The sequence below is a fragment of the Limanda limanda genome, chromosome 23 (genome assembly GCF_963576545.1).
Source record: "Limanda limanda chromosome 23, fLimLim1.1, whole genome shotgun sequence".
Classification (NCBI taxonomy): domain Eukaryota; kingdom Metazoa; phylum Chordata; class Actinopteri; order Pleuronectiformes; family Pleuronectidae; genus Limanda; species Limanda limanda.
Genome location: NC_083658.1, coordinates 10,668,246 through 10,685,832, shown reverse-complemented (window position 1 = coordinate 10,685,832; position 17,587 = coordinate 10,668,246).

The window sequence follows — 17,587 nt, the reverse complement described above, 5'->3', positions numbered from 1 at the left end:
TTCTCCCTAGCTTTCCTTTTTCCGTCGCCGTTTCCCTCAAAGCTTGAGAGCAACCGGTGCTCTCCGAGGAAATACAGGCGCTGCCAGAGAATTCATTGAATTTGTTGTACAATTGATCCCTTGGAGGCAAGGTTGGGGTTGAGAGTGGGATGAGAGGGATGGAGAGCTGGAGGTATGGAAGAGGTCAGGAGAAGAGTGAAGGCCGGGCAACTGCATTAGGGGAGTCTGATTGAAAATAACACTGCAAAGTCTCAATTGGAACAGCTCCTGTTTGAATTCACTCCCCTTGTGCCAATCGCCAAATGCTGCGAAGTGGGAACAACAGAAGCTGCTGTTTTAGTTTGATTTTCTTCACTTATTTCTTATCAGAACAAAAATCCGATCCTCCAAAATGACTGAGATAACAAATAATAAACAGAAATATGAAAAATACAGGTAGGAGTGACCATAATAATGGATTTGTTGTGGTGGAGTAGTGGTTAGTACTGTTGCACGTTGGGACTCGCAATCATGTGTAAATGTGAGTGTGAAAGCTTGTCAGATGTCAGCTCTGCAATTCGCTGGCAACCTCTTAGTATCCTGCCGCTTCTCGTCGTGGAGCCGTGTCTGGCTCCACGACCCTTAGGGCTGATTCAAGCTTCTACGTAGAAGCTAGAGCGTAGGTGCACACGTAGCCTTCACAGGGGGTCAAGCATTCATAGTCGTGCGTGGGTGTGTGGGAGAAGCTAGTGGCAGATTTTCCATGCTGGTGTTGAGAGTCTTCCGGCTGCTGGTTTTCCTGGCGTCTCTGTTTACCTCTGAACAAGGGCGAGGGTTACTAAGCCGATCCGGTTGGCGCTGATAGATGTTGAAGAGTGATTACTCTTTCTTAAAGAGCTGCAACAAAGAAAAGAAAGACGTCATACGTGCAGAGGTGTAAAGTAACAAATTACATTCACTCACGTTACTGTACTGCACACCTGCCAGTAGAGATCTTTTCCGTATTTTTCAGGAAGTGCCTTTTCAAAATAAAAGAAACCATTTCAAAATAAATGTATCAAAACTTTGATATTTTGTGCCATTTGTTTGCAGGGTATGAATAAATAAACAGGCAATATTAACAATAATAAAAATAAAAAAAAACATTTATTTTAGTAATTGATACATGAAGTACAGTTTAAGGCAAGGGGTAGTGATGGAAAAAAGTTGTGTTGTCCTTTTTTGCACTGTATAGGAGCGGCCCCCATCAAGTTGTTGGAAGTAACTCAGTAGCTTTCACTTAAAGTACATTTTAGATGAAATACTTTTTACTTTTACTTTAGTAGATTTTTAGATGGGTACTTTTACTTGTACTTAATTCAAATTCCATCAAAGTAAAGGTACTTTTACTTGAGTACAATATTTCAGTACTTTTGACACCTCTGCATACGTGTTTGTTCCTTCAACTCAATTCCAATGTAAGGGGAGGTGTAGGGTACACGTCTATGTTAAGGATACGGTGTGTTGATGCAGATATTTGAAAGTAGCTCAAGTGGCTAAACTTGTTCATATGTGCAAGAACTTAAATGCTGGCACACATAATTAGAATATGATTTGCATTTATTTAGATATGTCCCAAATGTCTGTGAGTGCAGATTTTTCTCGACAATTCCACAAAACTCCTGCGTTCCCACTTGGTGATGGGACTCTACGAGCACACAGTAGATATCATTAACACAAGATGAGCACCAGCAATAGATTTCCATTCAATATTGGAATATTAACGGCTACAACCTTCATATATCTCATACCTGTTAGCGCACCAGTTAGTAAATATAAGACAGTAAAGGAACATACAACCCGTCTTTAATCCACCCACACACACACACACACACACACACACCCACATATCCAGTGACGTTACAGTGCTCAACAATCTAACCACAGTAATTGAAATCATTATATTCTGGTGGCCCTGACAGGGGTTTTGATGGAGCTCCAGCAGAATAGCGGGCTAATGGCTTTCACATAGATTTGATCATTAGAGAGAATGAAAGCTGCCTTTTGGAGGACGTCGGTGATTATCCACCTGCTCCATTTTGAGCCGAGGAGAACTTGGACGTCCAATTTGAATCTGCATGGCTTGTGTTCATTTTAAGGTCTGCGGTGGCATCAAAGGCGGCGGAGTGGTGCTTGTTCCCCTGTAATGAGACACACAAATCATTTTACTACACAAAAAGTGTAACTATGGCAGCTGATGAGCAATTTTTACAAACACAGGTTTTTCAATACAGCACCTATCTTTGACATCAAATCATTTGCAATTTAAAATTGATATTGCTTTGATATAATGCTGCCCCCATGTAAAATGATATTCTTGCAGTTCAATCTTTGTGATTGTAAAAGAGAAAAAAAGCCTTGAAATTACATCTTACAATTTTCTAAGCTTAAACTTGTTTGGGGGGGAAAAAAACAACTCAGAGATTTTGAATATAAAGTTGCAAAACTTTCAGGAATAAAGTAATTATATTATAACAATAAATTTGTAATTCACTGAGACAAATCTGTATTATTTTGAGAACAAGAAAACAATATGTAAGAAATAAGCAGCAAGTTATTGTGGGGTCTTAAAATTATGACTTTATTCAGTTTTACTAGGACTTTATTTTAAAAATCAAAAATGTCCCCTCTTCTTTACTCCCTGATGCTCCATCTTACCTCAGGGGGTAACATTTTTTTTAGTCAAGTTTTAAAGGGTAAAAAAAGGCAAACATATCAGGGGAGATATAAAAAGCAGGGTAAGTGATCTACCCCAGTATGGAGTGAATTCCAAAACTTAAGTTCTGAGGCTTCCAAACTCACAGCAGTGTGTGTTTTGAGAATAACCGAGAGCAGAGGCTAGCTGCCTCTCATCAAAGCCACTGAAGCAAGAGGGGAGTTAGTGAATAAACCCAAATGTAGGCCATGGTGTAGGCATGAAAGCTTCTCTTTTTATTTCCCTTGATTTGGCGTATTCTCTGCTTATGAGTGTTCAGCAGGTCAAACACTCTGGAAGGTTCCACCAGCCGTGAGGTAACCACGAGTGGCTGAAATCCCTCTGTCTTTTTGGCACTGCAGAGGTGGAATACACAGGCTCTGCCTCTCCATCCACCGGGCTGATTGGAGTCCAGGAGCTGATTCCCCCCTGTTTCACTCTCAGCCTGACGAGCTCTTTGAAGTGTCTCACCCAGAGCTCCAGCATCTGCAGGAGACAGATCTCCATACTTGCTGACGGAGCAGGAGCCGGGGCACACGTTTGGCACGCGCACACACATTCACATGCAGGCCGGGCACCCGTGCAAACCCGTCTCGCCGCGCTTGTCTCAATGAACTTTCCACTTCCTTTAGCCTAAATCCTGCATAAACATATTTACATCGCGGAGGAGGTTATGTTTGCGACCGCGTCCTTCCGTTTGTTGGTTGGTTGTTTGTCAGCAGGATTAAGGATTAAACAAAAGTTGGTGGGTGGAATCGGGCATATGGGCTTAAAAAGAACCCATTAAATATTAGATTTAGATTTCCCAGGGAATAATTCATGCATCTTGATGAAAATACTGCATATTTTAGAGGACTTATATGTGTGTGTGTATGTGCAATTTGGAGAAGATCCAGATGTAGATTTTGATGAAGTGGATTTAAATGTGGTTTCGTTGGGTTGTAGGATTTATTTCAGCCGCTGTATAGTAACAAATAGATGTAGAAACCTGTTATCATGTGGATTCAATGGAGAATGAACAGTTTATGTGTCTTCAACTGTTTTAGAATCCAACATGAGGGATTTGGTGCAGACTCTAAGTGGACTGTTGGGCCTTGGTGGAGGTGTGCACTCTGCGAAGGAGCCATTTCAGTCAGAAATGTGGAAGAAAATCATCGTTCATCACGATGATAACCATGAAAACAATTAGATGTCTCAAATTATATTTTAACTCATTTGAGAAGCACCTGTGAAATAAACCGCCGGCTAATTTTAAAGTAAAGTTCCCAGATTGCCTGGAATTACATCTGTTTGACGGATTCTCCGACTTGACTTTCACTTCCAGTCTGTCCCGCTGCACCCCCCAGCCCCCCAGTAATAATATTACCATCATTACACAGATGACTATTCCCTTCACTGCTCAGCCTCAAATGCTCTTAAAATCCCCAAATCTCCACCTTGAAATGCACTTCCACAGCGCTGCGAGCTCTACGCCCCGAGCTCCAATCCGTCCGGGCAATAATTCCATAGCCATACAGAGCAAGGCATATAAGGGCATCGCTTCTGCTTCAAAACACAGTGACTCACCAGACTGAAATGTGCCTTCAGTCGGCATTACTTCCAAAGAGCTCGTCCCGTAGTCGAATTCTCTGAGGCTTGGCTGTACACAGAGGAAACTCTATCCGAGTTTAGCATTTTAATTTCCTGTTGACAGGTAAAACAGGGAATGAGCTGCAGTTCACATTTAGGAGGTTTATCCGTGAATGTGCTTTTACGTTGTTTGGGAAATGGGTAACGGAGATATGTTGCTTTTGTTGGTCATGACTCTGCTGATAGAGGCAGGAGCACTACTATTCATCCATGGGATCATTTGATGTTGATTGCATAGTAGTTTAGTTCTGTCAACAGGAATTGTTGTTGACAGAGTTGTTTGCAAAGCGCAGCTACACCAAATGTTTTCTCTGAACCCGAGATCTGAACTGGATCACGAGAAAAATGAACATGATTATAAACAGCTACCTTTTCTATACCTTTACACAAATCCAATTATTTGTTCAGTTTAAGGCACAAGAAAAATAAAATATTTAAGTTGCATAAACACAATCAACTAATACAGTGAGAACATTCTGGTGCACGTCCATTTAGAGAAATATCTATAAATATGTATATCCATTTATTGCTGTAAACATGGCAAGAGACCAGCAGGCATTGCAGTAATGGTGGTAAACATTACAGTAAACATGACAGTAAACATGGTTGTGTTTGAGCAATTATAGTATTGCTATTGAATTATAGCAGGGACACTCTTATATCTGTTATCCGTGACTATTTAAAGAGGTATAAGTGTATGTGTAGGAGTTATTTTGTTGAAAGAGCATATTAAAAACCGCTTTCTGTAAGTAGTGGAGATAACATTCAGACACTGTGGGCGTATGGGCGGCAGTCGTGCCTTAAAGCTCTGTGTTTTTTTACATGCTCGTATAAGATTAGTGCATCATGTTGCTAAGAAGTTGTAAAGTAAATGCCTGGGTCAAAATTCTGCCGTGTCATGTGCAGTGCAATGATACAGCAAATCTAATAGTGGTAGTAAGAAATCGTCTGAACTCACCAATCAACTAGAGCAGAGGTCTTCAACAGGGGGTCCTCGACCCCTAGGGGGTCCGCGGAGGTCGCGAAATTTTTGGTTGATTAGCCAATTTTTTATATTTTTAAAATTTAAATTTTTGTTTCGACAAATTTAAATGTGTTCAAATACACATTGACATGAATCCAACATATTGTAGCGAACGGATAAATGGAGGCAAGAGACGTTATCTTTCATCCAGCGACACACAATAATAAAAACATGAATATATGAACCTGTGTATTATTTGAATAGCTTAGTATTGAATGCACAATAACAGGGTAGCTATGTGTATACATGGCACTTGGCCCAGTTTAATATAAACTAAACTAATATATAGCAGGGGTCCCTGCTCCATCTCTCCATCAGTTTGGGGTCCTTGTCCTGAAAAACGTTGAAGACCCCTGAACTAGAGGGTTTATTATCCTGTTCAATCTGGCCATGAGTTCTACTGAGCTCTTTCACTTCCAAACACGATGTGGACAGATGCAGCCACATATACATGAGCACAAACCGTTTGACGAGGCCCAGGGAGCATTGGTATTCAAGGTGTTGCCAGAATGTTTACGCCCTCCCTCTGGTGGGTAGTTGACCCATAAAATCACTAAACCAAACGGATGTTTGACTCAAGCGACTCCCTGAGGATAGTGATGCTGCGCTGCAGAGAACGCCGTCAGCGTCAAATCAACCTGGAGTAATGGCAGAGCTTTCCTAAGACCAATATTTGCTCTCCCGCCAGCACTCGCCTCGCTCAAACATGTTACAGAGCTGAGATATAGAGGTGTTTTTTTTTTTTCTATGTGTGATGATTTCGGTTGGAAAGATGGTTGGAAAGGGATCTGCACGATTACATAAATCCACACCTTAGGCGATGTCTTATGTTGGAGCAAGAAAAGGGGGCGGGTGGAGAGAAGCTGTTTCACTTAGGGACAGGGAAATGATCCCAGGCTTCTTGTTTGCATTGTCTCGCGTGGCCATTGTCTGCGAATGTCAGGCAGCAGCTTCCAGCTCTCAGTGCGCTGGAGAGGGTTGAAGCTTTGTACTATGACAGATACACACACACACACACACATACAAACACACACACGGTGAAAAACATACACACACTCTTGGTTTCAGCTCCTCCATGGTGTTCCAGAGGGTAGGAGGGTAGTTTACAGCTTTTTCCCCCTAAGCTGAAGTCTGGCGACGGCACATTATAGTGTCTTTATCGCTCTCTGCTGGCAGACCGTGTGAACTGCACCGACACCGCTCCACCAACTGACCCATAATGTCCTCTTTATATTTGCATACATCTTCTTTTCTTCTCACAGCTGACAATCGATGCCGTTTCCATAACTTCCTTTTTGAACCATGAGTTCAGACACGTGGCTTTGATCTTAAAGTGTCAACACTCAATGTTGCATGGTACGAAAACTCAAATTACCTTCCATCACCTGCAACATACCACTCTTTTCCATAACCTGATGCTATAGTTGGGCAAACTGAAAGTACAACCTGATTAGAGTATTAATTAATTAAATTAAAAATAGGTTCAGGATGGTTTTTCTGTACGAGCTGTGCACTAGAGAAAATAATGGATTCTCTTTGGATCAATCCGAGTTCCATAGTTCCCTGGCAGATTGGGAAATAGAGAAGGTAATAATTCTAATATTCTTATAGAAAGACGTTGGCGTAAACGGAAATGCATGTTTGAAATAATTCTCAAAAGTAAGAAGTTTCACATACAACATAATCAAAGGCCAAACTGCAGCTGCAGCCACAGTGTGATTCTGTATCTGTAAAAAATACAAGGAGCTCTGACTTCTGAGGCGATCCCTGTCACCCCTCATCTACTGCAGGCCCACCAGGGTTCAGCACATTCTGTGTCTACAGAGGTATGTAATTGAATGTTACCGATGGCTTTCACTGCTCATGGGTTCCGAGCGAGACTAAAACTCTATCAGATACCTAGAATAGCCTGCTCAGGTCGAAAGGCATCCATCAGTATGAAACCAGAGCACTGTCCGCTGCGTCCTTATCAGCTTTGATTTCATGGTTTCATCTTTATGTAATGTAAGGAGATAATACGTACAGCTTGTATTGGATTTCCTCTTCTGTAGCAACAAGAGAGTAGATTTGTTTTCACATGACATTGGCTGCAAAACGGGCTCAAGAGCACATATGTGAGGGAGACATATGCTTTGAGTTGTTTTTGACTGATGCTTCAATTTTGTAAATGTGGTTTAGAATTATTGTATATCCCCATGAAGGTATATCTGCCTTGGCTTTTATGGGACAAGAATAACATTGCTGCAGAGCATTTATCACCCTCCATTTGTTACATTATCCTCCTCCTTTCCCTCTGACTTGTAATGGTTATTAGTGGTCCAGGAAAGCCTTGAATTCCTCTTCCAGGTACGTTCGAGTAAATGTGGGGCGGCGTTTAATACAGCCTCGCCGAAGAATTACACATTGTCATCCACTCCCCCGTCTCACCTTGCAGTTCAGGGACATTTATTCTAAGTCGAGTCAATTATGAGGAAGGTTCTTGAGGACGTATTTCACTATCAAATCAATAAATGTTAGCGAAGAAGGATCTCCACTTTCCACTTTGATACCAAGTTTGAATGGTAATTTGGTCAAGACTGCCGACATGTTGGGTGAATCAGGAGGATGACCTCTACAATATGCATCAAAACATCCCAGGGAGCAATTGTTGATCGTGTGAACTGTTTAATTATTAATTTGCAACATCAAAATTACCAATCACAATAGCACAATTTTTTTTCTTATGGCTGTTGTGTTTTCTAGGAATTAGTTTTTTTATGTTTTATGTTTTCATACATGATAGCTGTGAGCACAGAGAAGGTGCTGGCTCCAAGGATATGCGAATATCCTTGGGGTGATATGCTAATATCCATACCTTAAGTTGCATTTTAATTGAACCTAATGAGATTGCATCATAAAGAATTAATTGTGCGCCCTTGGCTAAAATTAATGGGAGAAAGCAGAAATGGCCTAAAGGGGATAAGTTTCCTAAAGAAAGAGCCTGTAGTTTTCTGGGACCTTTGACAACAGTTTTGAAATATCACAGGCAACTTTGAGGATCCCTGCTCAGGCAAATGTGCGTGTCAGTGGAGAATGTAGTACACAATGCACCTGGATGTCAACACAATCCGCATCAATCTGTAATAAGATTGTAGTGTGTAACTGTGTGTGTGTGTGTGTGTGTGTGTGTGTGTGTGTGTGTGTGTGTGTGTGTGTGTGCCTGTCATAGACTACCTTTGAGGTTGCATCACTTTTGATTGTGTCACTCCAAGGAGGTCACTCTGCAGGAAATTAATGTGAGTCTACGTCATGTAACCATATGCGACCTGTGACAACCTCCGGGTGTGTGTCTGTGTGTGATGAATAGTTGTGACGTCTTTGGAATTACTTATGTGTGAGTCAAAAAGATGAAAGAGACAACATATCCCCTTGGATCTGAAAAACACACACACACAAAAACACACATACACACACAAACAAAATCAACTTTAGCTCAGACCGGATATGAACCTGATTCAAGGAGTCACCTGGGAGTGTCATTTCTAAGTGTCTCCAGTGGGACTTGCTGTAGGTATAATCCATAAGCAATTATTCTGGGGAGACAACAGACAGGCCTGTCATATCCGCTCTCAAATGCACGCAGGCAAGAACAAACACTGCCATGGGCACACACACACACACACACTCTCATACACACTTTTGTAAACGTGCATCTCCCTCTCACCTCACCCTCCTCAACTCTCCTTCACACACATCCACGATTTCCCTCTTCTCACATCATCCTTCTCATCCTCACCTCCTCTCCTTCATGCGCACTCGCAGAGGAATTTCATTTCAGTTCCTGCGAGGTCTGTCCACTGGCCACATTCATTCCTTCTTCATACACTCAAAGGGGATTTTACACACAAGGTGGAGTTTCTCTTTTCGCTAGTGCTGCTCTACCTGCAGCAAAATGTCCTCTCTGGCTCAGAGGTGGACTCTCTAAAGTCTGACAATATAACCTATAATAATGACGTCATCGGAGTAAATTCAATGGGAAGTTAACTTGTTGCAACATGGGATATGTATTACTCATTGTTTTTCAAATGAGCCCTATAGATACTTAACTTATAGTTATTAATATAGTTATATTCTTAATGTGGCTGAATTTTAAACAAACCTTGACTTCTAGTAGAGACATTCTGCTCATATTTAGGTTAATCATTTTGATTCAGGTTATTAGTTGATAAGGTTTCCATGCTCTAATGTTCACTTTCCTTATACTGTCCATTGCATCAGCTCCTCTTTTCAGCGCCCCAAACACCGGCTGCCCTGATTGGCCAATTGACACACTCTGATTAAACATTTTCTGTGGTAAATATGAGCCTTCACTATCCCTTTAACTGGCTTTGTTAGGGGGCGTGTCCGACCAGCCACTTGGCGGGCGTTATGCAATTGTATCTTAATCTATTCTTAATGCTAGTTAAGTGTTACTTGAAATATTAATCCTACACCGAGGACCAAACTAAACCTTGTCACGTCTCAGGAATGATGTGACTTCAAATATACTTGAAACTCATTTCCTCTTTCTGTCAAGAACAAATGTGCAAGAGCACAAATCCACACAAGGAAATACAGCTTTGTTAGTTTTTCCACCTTCCCGGTTCAGACCCTGTGTAGTACTCTCCTCACAAAAATGAAAGGCGATGTGTCACTGATACAATCAAGACTACCTTGAATTAAAAAAAACTGAGATGAAACACACCCGAATCCTTAGACAACCTGAGTTGAACGCCTTCAGATAAAAATGTCCAACTCTTACTTTGGACTTAGTCAAGAGACAAATGAGCAGAAATGGATCAAACACCTAGCTAACACCCTGTCCGAGTCCTCTACCCTTTAATTCAGGCCTTTATCATTTTTCGTCGCTTGGTTGCTCCTCTCTCTTGTCTCCCTTATATATATTCTTTCCAATTACTTGAGTCCACAAAAGCCGTCGCCCGTTTGGAGTGCAATAAATTATCATCTCTTAATTAGGCGGCGAGGCAGTAAAAGCATGTCTGTCCAAGTTTGTTTCAACCTGACTGAAGATTTTATGATTGAGAGGTGCAAACTAATTGGATTCTGGACTGGCTGTCTGGATAACATTGCTAGACTATCAGGGAGGGATTGAGTGACTGATTGAGAAGGTGGGAACAAATGCAGTGTGTGAGTGACTTTTAGGAGGAGAAACCCAGAAAAGACTGCTGAAGAGATGGATTACCACAAAATAAGGAAGATGAAGGGACACAGGAAGTAAGGAAGACACAGATTACACATAGAGATTAAATACAGTTTCAGAGACTTAGGTCATTTATCAAAAAACTTGAGTTTACTTGTTTTTTTTAATGATATATTCTATAGATCAAGGACTTGGAGTTTAATTTCCTACTTTCTTGCAAAGGTTCCCCTCCCTTAAAAAACCCTTTCATTACCAAAGGGATTGTTCCCTCCTGCTGCCTTAATTGGGCCACAGGCCTCGTCTTATCAATAAGTGAAATTGTTCATCACAAAGGCCTTTGGTGCCTCGTCTGAATGCAAGGCTGCAGCATACTTTAGAAGTCTCTGATTAAGATCAAATGCAACAAAGAGGAAAGAAGGCGCTCCAAATATCAAAAAGAGTCAAAATAGGTTCTGGCAAGCATGGGTACGTCTGAGCATTATTCCAGAGGTAGCAAGAGGTAAATGGAGTCCTGATAAGGCTGAGTCATTAACGGCCATAGATCAGTCTGCACTCCTTTCAGGGGATGGTGCACTTGGGAATGAGACCAAAGCTGTAGTGAGTGGGGAGTAAGCCACAGAGTTGGTAATGTGGCTATTAAGTCGTTAGTCTCATGCTTGAAAGGGAGAGAGGAAACTGTTGTCCGAGTTGCGTTAATTGGTAACAAGGCCTAGTGGTGCTGAAAGCCAGGATGAACAGGCAGAGCTGGAATACCTGCTACCTCCAAATCCCCAAGCAGTTGGCCTGCAATTAGCAAGGACTGTAAGAAAGCTAATTGCAGGCTAAAAAAGTGGGCTATCCTCTTTAGCTGTTTAAAATCTAGAGTATAAAGCCAGGCAACACGCTCTGGGCCTTCATGGAGGTTTTTCCAGAGGTCATCAGTAGGTTTGCTCAGCCAGTCAGCTTTGGGGCCCCTGAGGTACTCAACCTTAGTCCTAGCTACCCTTGCACTTTCCTCCCAGACTAATCTGAACCAATCGAAGAAGGCCATACTAAACCCTGAAGCAGCCAGGACTAGCGCCAACAGTGAAGCCTTCGCGGACATCGGCCAAGTTCTGGCTGGCAGCAAACTCTGCCGTTGCGGTGGTTGTCAAGAAGCTTGAGTGGTTGGAACTGTTTGGCCACAGTGTATCGAGGGGGGTGGTTGACTGTCTTCAGCAGCAGGGATGCTGTCAGGCAGTCAGAGATGGGGTTTGCGTAAAATCACATGCATACAGGCTACATCTGGATTTTTGTTTGGATCCGCCCCATATTACAAACATCGAAATCATGTATCCGTCCTGTAAATTTGTGAATGGGAATCCATTTTTTAGAAAAAAAATCCTAGGTGAAGAGAAGTGCCAACAGGGAGTGCTGCAGCCCATTTAGCATGCCACCTTCCAGCGTACTTTCTCAGACGATATCATCTTTCATTCACTGTTCTGGAAAGAATTGAAGCCCCATGGAGAGACCTGTTCTGTAGCTACCTGTCCTAGCTGCAATTATTTTTGTGGTAATGAGTTTTCCCAAATAGTGGCTATTTGCTATGTAATGATTAATGGTAATTAAAGGGTCTCCCTTTGATGAACAGCACAAACCACAGTACAGCATCTCCGCAGGTGGTCTGAATTTTGTAGAGCAGTACCTGTAATGTGTGAGTCACATTATTTTGCCTTTCTTACTGTCTGTTTTGTGTTTTTTTGTCTCTGAAGGGCAATTGTCATGGTAAAATATAACACAATAAGGGAGAGAGACCTTCTTAGACCTGAGTGTGATGAAGTTCTTCACTTTTTCAGAGACAGTTATGATGATAGCGATGACTCAGCCACACACTCGCTATTTGCACTGGACCCATTTTCTGTGTTCTGAGAATATCAACCAAAAAATGGAAGAGAGTCAAGGATGAGACCTGAAAAATATTTGCAAATGGTGACATTTGTCAAAAAGAAAGGAAAAGAAAAAGCTGTGTGGGAGCTGTCATATCTGCTTTATTCTTCAGGTATGAGGCAGGTATTTTGTTTACAGCCTTCTTGTGTCCTTGACCTGTTCCAGCAACAACAACAAAAAGCACTGACCCCAAAGACGTGCTGCTCTGTTTTCGTATCCCTGACAGTGTTTTGACTATCACAATAAGATTCATCTTCTGATAAGACCTTTTATCTGCCGACACAATGTTGAGGTAAACACACACACCTGCAATTCAGTCTGGTTACTGATCCCCCTTTAGGAATACACAGAATGATCAACATATCCCTGATTACATATTGATCTGATCTCTGCAAAACACATGGAATATCATGACTCCAGTTGAGCCTCATGACTTTTTCTAACCATTTTCTCATAACTATGGATTCTAATAGTGTAATGATTGTGAATAACAGAGGATTTAATAGATAACGGAATCACTCAGGGGGAGCTTTGCAGAGATACATGAGCTACAGACACTGTACACAAACAACCTACATTGCATTCATGAGGTTTTGCTTGTAAATAAATAAAGTTATGTGAGATGATGAGATCTGACATTTGATAAATGGACTAGTTGGACATGAGACATGTGGCTTGCATGTTGATTTTCTTGAATCTTAACACTGACATCTCCTGGACATTTGCAGGATTGAATTGCCCCTGCATGGACAGCACAGAGAAAACAGCTTGTGCTTAGCCAAACACAAATATGCAGAATGAAAATCAACAGCTAATATGTTACGTATTGGCCTAAATACATTTTGTGCAAATGAGAAATCTGATCTTCCTTATACATCCTTATGCTTCCCATTTGTTTCTTACGCTGAAGAGGAGCAGTGGGTGTTTTACATGTACAAAGCTGATTTAGATCCAGTAACAAAGTGGCTCAGCTTTACAGTTTCATCTCTGCTGTTACTGTGCTTCTGTACCAGATTCTGTCCCATTTTTCCAGATCTCACCCCTTGGGGAGTTGCTATTGTTGCCTCTCTGCTCATGCCCAAGCATGGCCATTGTGTGTTTGCACGAATTGTCAAATTTCCACCAGCAAGTAGATACATGCGGTTGCTGACCACACACACACACACACACACACATACACACACACAGCATACAGGAGGATGCTTTGAGCCTATAGAGTAAATGCACAGTTCCCTAAGGAGAGCTCAGTCGTCATGAGTCTCTCTCTCTCTCTCTCTCTCTCTCTCTCTCTCTCTCTCTCTGTGCTGTGCCTCGGCTGCAAAAATCCTCTTGGGACTGCAGAGCCTCAAGTGTGCCCGTGCAGATGCAGTGGTTGGAGACAAAAACAGCAACACACTGACACCAACTCTGGCCTGATGATCTGCACAAAAGTGGGACAGTGTTCGCCTAAAGCAGAGTGAAGTGGTCATGTGAAGGGAGGTCAGTGGTACAAATCCCAAGGGGAAAGAGCTGAATGGCTAACAGTTTTTGACTCTTAATATATTCGAGGTGCCCTTGAGGCGAAAAAGGCCTGAGCTGTATAATCTGCCCGACTTTTTCACACCAGTTCTCGAGTGTGAACGGGGCCTTACGTCACAGCATGGGCAAAAAAACAACACACGAGCTCAGCAAATCCTTCATTTGATAAAGGTTAATAAAATAGTTGCTCCTCAACCCCTGTGCCACATTTCAGCTGCAGCCAAATCCCAAGACACATAAAAGTTACTGTATTGATTGTTTGAAATGTCACACAAAGTCTTGTACGGGAACACAAGAGGGTCAGGAAGCACATTTATCTGCTGAACTTGGCTCAAATTGCATTAAGTCGGAGGAGAAGGTCAGAATTTCTGGCCAGGTAGATTTGATTTCTTCAAAAATCAAATGCAGTAGCTTCAGAATTGGTTTCTGAAAAAATGTCATGGCAAAAGACTAACAAGGAATGAAACTTTCAGGATCTGGTAAAAAAACTGATATGCAGAGTAGTCTCAAAGGCAGGTTTTCAGTGAGATAATCACTCACTATGGACAACCCCAAATCAACAAATGACACAATGTATGCACAGAGGCAGAGATGTCCTCATATTGTGTCTGGGGATTTAAAAATTGAGTTTGCAACGAGACTAATTATGTAATCCACAAATTGCTTAGCTGCGTCTGGATGCACAATTTAACACTTACTGTAGTTAAGGTCTTAATAAAGGGAAAAGGCTGACTTCTGCATGGCGTAACTAAACTTTGAATATCGTCACGACAGTTTACACAGAGAACAGATGCAGAATTCTTTAAAAACATATTTGCATCTGTGATTCTGCTGGAGTTGTTAGTTGTGCATGCATCTATGTTATATGTGTGTGTGTACTTGCACTTTTGTGTAATTGGGCCTATGCATTATTCACTGTAAACCAGCAGCAAATATTTGTTAGATAGTTCCCTGACTTTGTAAAGTTTGAAAAGTGGGTGCTATGCAATCAAATTTCAAGCTTTGTTTTTTCTCGTAAGCAACTAAATATATTTTAGATGCAGAGCAATTCATTAGACACACATGGCCAGAGGGGGCGCTGTTTTTCAGTAAAAGTTCGGGTTTCTTTTGAAGTGTCTGACACTGTTGAGTCAAGCTTTTCTTTGTTCGCACATTTTGCTTGAGAGCAGGTGGTGAGTTGACATATCTACCTCTACAAGGGAATTTATATATAGCTGTGTTTGCTTATTGGTTGGTTGGTTGCATTATTACGGAAAAACTTCTGTGAGGATTTGCAAGCAACTTTGTAGAGGGATGGGACAAGGGCTGAGAAATAACCCATAAAATACTTGGGCAGATCAGTGAATTTTAGTTTTACTTCATTTAATGACATTTTCACCAATTATCCAGAGAATATTTCCCGGACCCTGGTGAAAAATGCAGGCATATCGAAGGGACTGATATCTATGAGTGTCTGCAGTCTGGTAGTTCACTTACTTTTTTGTCACCTCTTCTAGGTGAAAGTTGAGTGAAAGTAGCACTTGACCACAACAGAGAGGAGTCGAGCCAATCTTCAACACATCCTCTGTATTACTGGATGAATTACTGGACAAACAAGCGTATCCCCGTTATTTGAGGACGACGACCTGTAAATTGTTTTTGTGCCCTTTTTATTGTTTGCTCACTGGAGCGCTGGGTAAACTCATTTTTGTCGGCTCACAACAGCGAAACGTGCGAACGACACGCAATCACAAAGCTTCGGCAGATGCTAAAGTCAGCCGCTCACCCCCGCTGAAACCTGGCGTCACAGAACAATTGCTCATGGACTAACCAGGAAGAGCCCCTGATGTCTGCAGGAAGTCCCAGTGATAAACTCAACTACTTCCTCTTCCACAAGACATCCACAAACTCAAGTGAACTCCACAAGTTGGGGTTTAAACTCAGAATCTGCCTTGATGATTTATCACAGGGGAGGACATTTCAAACGCTGTCCAGTGCTTTTGATGCAGCATCTGTTCCTATTGTGGCTGGAGTTTCCATTAATGTGGTTATGTAAAGGATAATCACATTATTCCCTTATTGTGTAGCAAAGATGATTAGAATCCACTGTGCAAGATAAATCTGGCTAATTTGAGCGTCTCCCAATCCAAACATCCAGGCAAAGTGGTTCTGTGAGTAATTTGGGCATCACTAAATATCAGGCAAGAGAATAGTTTCAGCCCTGGTAGCGGGTGGTGTTGTGTTGCCATCAATGGCGTCTGTCCTTCTTCCAGTCACAGCGTGATTGAGGATGTTTTAATCCAATTTGAATATAACTTTGAAAGTTCCTTGGAGGTAGCCTCAGGACAAGCAAATATTTTTTTTACCATCTCTGTTACAAATTGTATTAATACATATTTGCATGTTGAATTTATGTAACATATTTAAAAAGCAAAGATTTATATTTATATATATATACCACACTTTACAAACGTCTATATATTATAATATCTATATTATATATACTCATCAGGTCTTACAATCTCATTTTACATGAGCATTAATGTTTGTTTTTTCTAATTGATATCTTTCCTATCATAAGCAAGTTATAGGGTAATATTGACCTAATTATGACAATAAATTAAATGAATCTGTTTCGAAGTTTCAAAATAAAATATAAAAACATTTAGACTTCAATCAGATTTAGTTGGACTGTACAATTATTCAAGTAAAAAATGTGTGAGTTGGATGATATTTATCTGTAGGTTTATCACAACATTCACATTCAAGAAAACTTGTGATCTACTTGCTAATATTGAAATGTTTGCTATGACAGGGGCTGACCTGACTTTGGCTTTTATAACTGTGAGTGCATGAGAAGAAGAATGTAAACGACAGTATTTGCAAAACTACCCGAAAGGGCAGCAGTGAATTCACGCACATCGAAATGCCAGTCTAAACTTTCTTCAAAATCGTATTTCACTGCATCCTACTGTATGAAAACAGCTCTTGATAGTTTCACATCGCTACATTACTTTACTAGGAGGAAATAAAGACAAACTGTGAAAAGGAACGTTTATTTTTGACCTTCTCAGACTTACAGTATGTCAGACGACAGTGATGCAAGCACTTAAATCCTGTTTTCCACAGAGATGTCCACAGAGACGGAACATATAACACCATGGTCATAATGGAAACATTAAATTAAGCACTATATATTCATACCAGATACAAGGAAACGTACGTTTGAATTTATTGCCGAGGAAACACAGAATTAAAGAATGAAATGTGTCCTCCATATTATTAATCATCACTCAGTAACATTGGGAAATACAACCAAATAATTGTATTTACACTGAGGAGTTTAATTTTCTATAATACTACATTATAATATATAGAACAAAACATACTTATATTACTTAAAATTGACAACTTCCCTTTGGGGGTTTCAATTTTAAGGATCTTGGCCTAAAGATCATCAGTGGCTGAATCTCATGTCGTCCATTTTTGAATGGCAGGGAATTCAGGACAGTACAAGAAAGATCCAGCCAATGATTCAAAATAAAGAGTGAGTGCATCTTCCTGCTGTTACAATTCTGCATAACGTCAAGTGTTGTTTTGATAAAGTGAACATGTTGTGTTTCATAGAGTAACTTTTTAT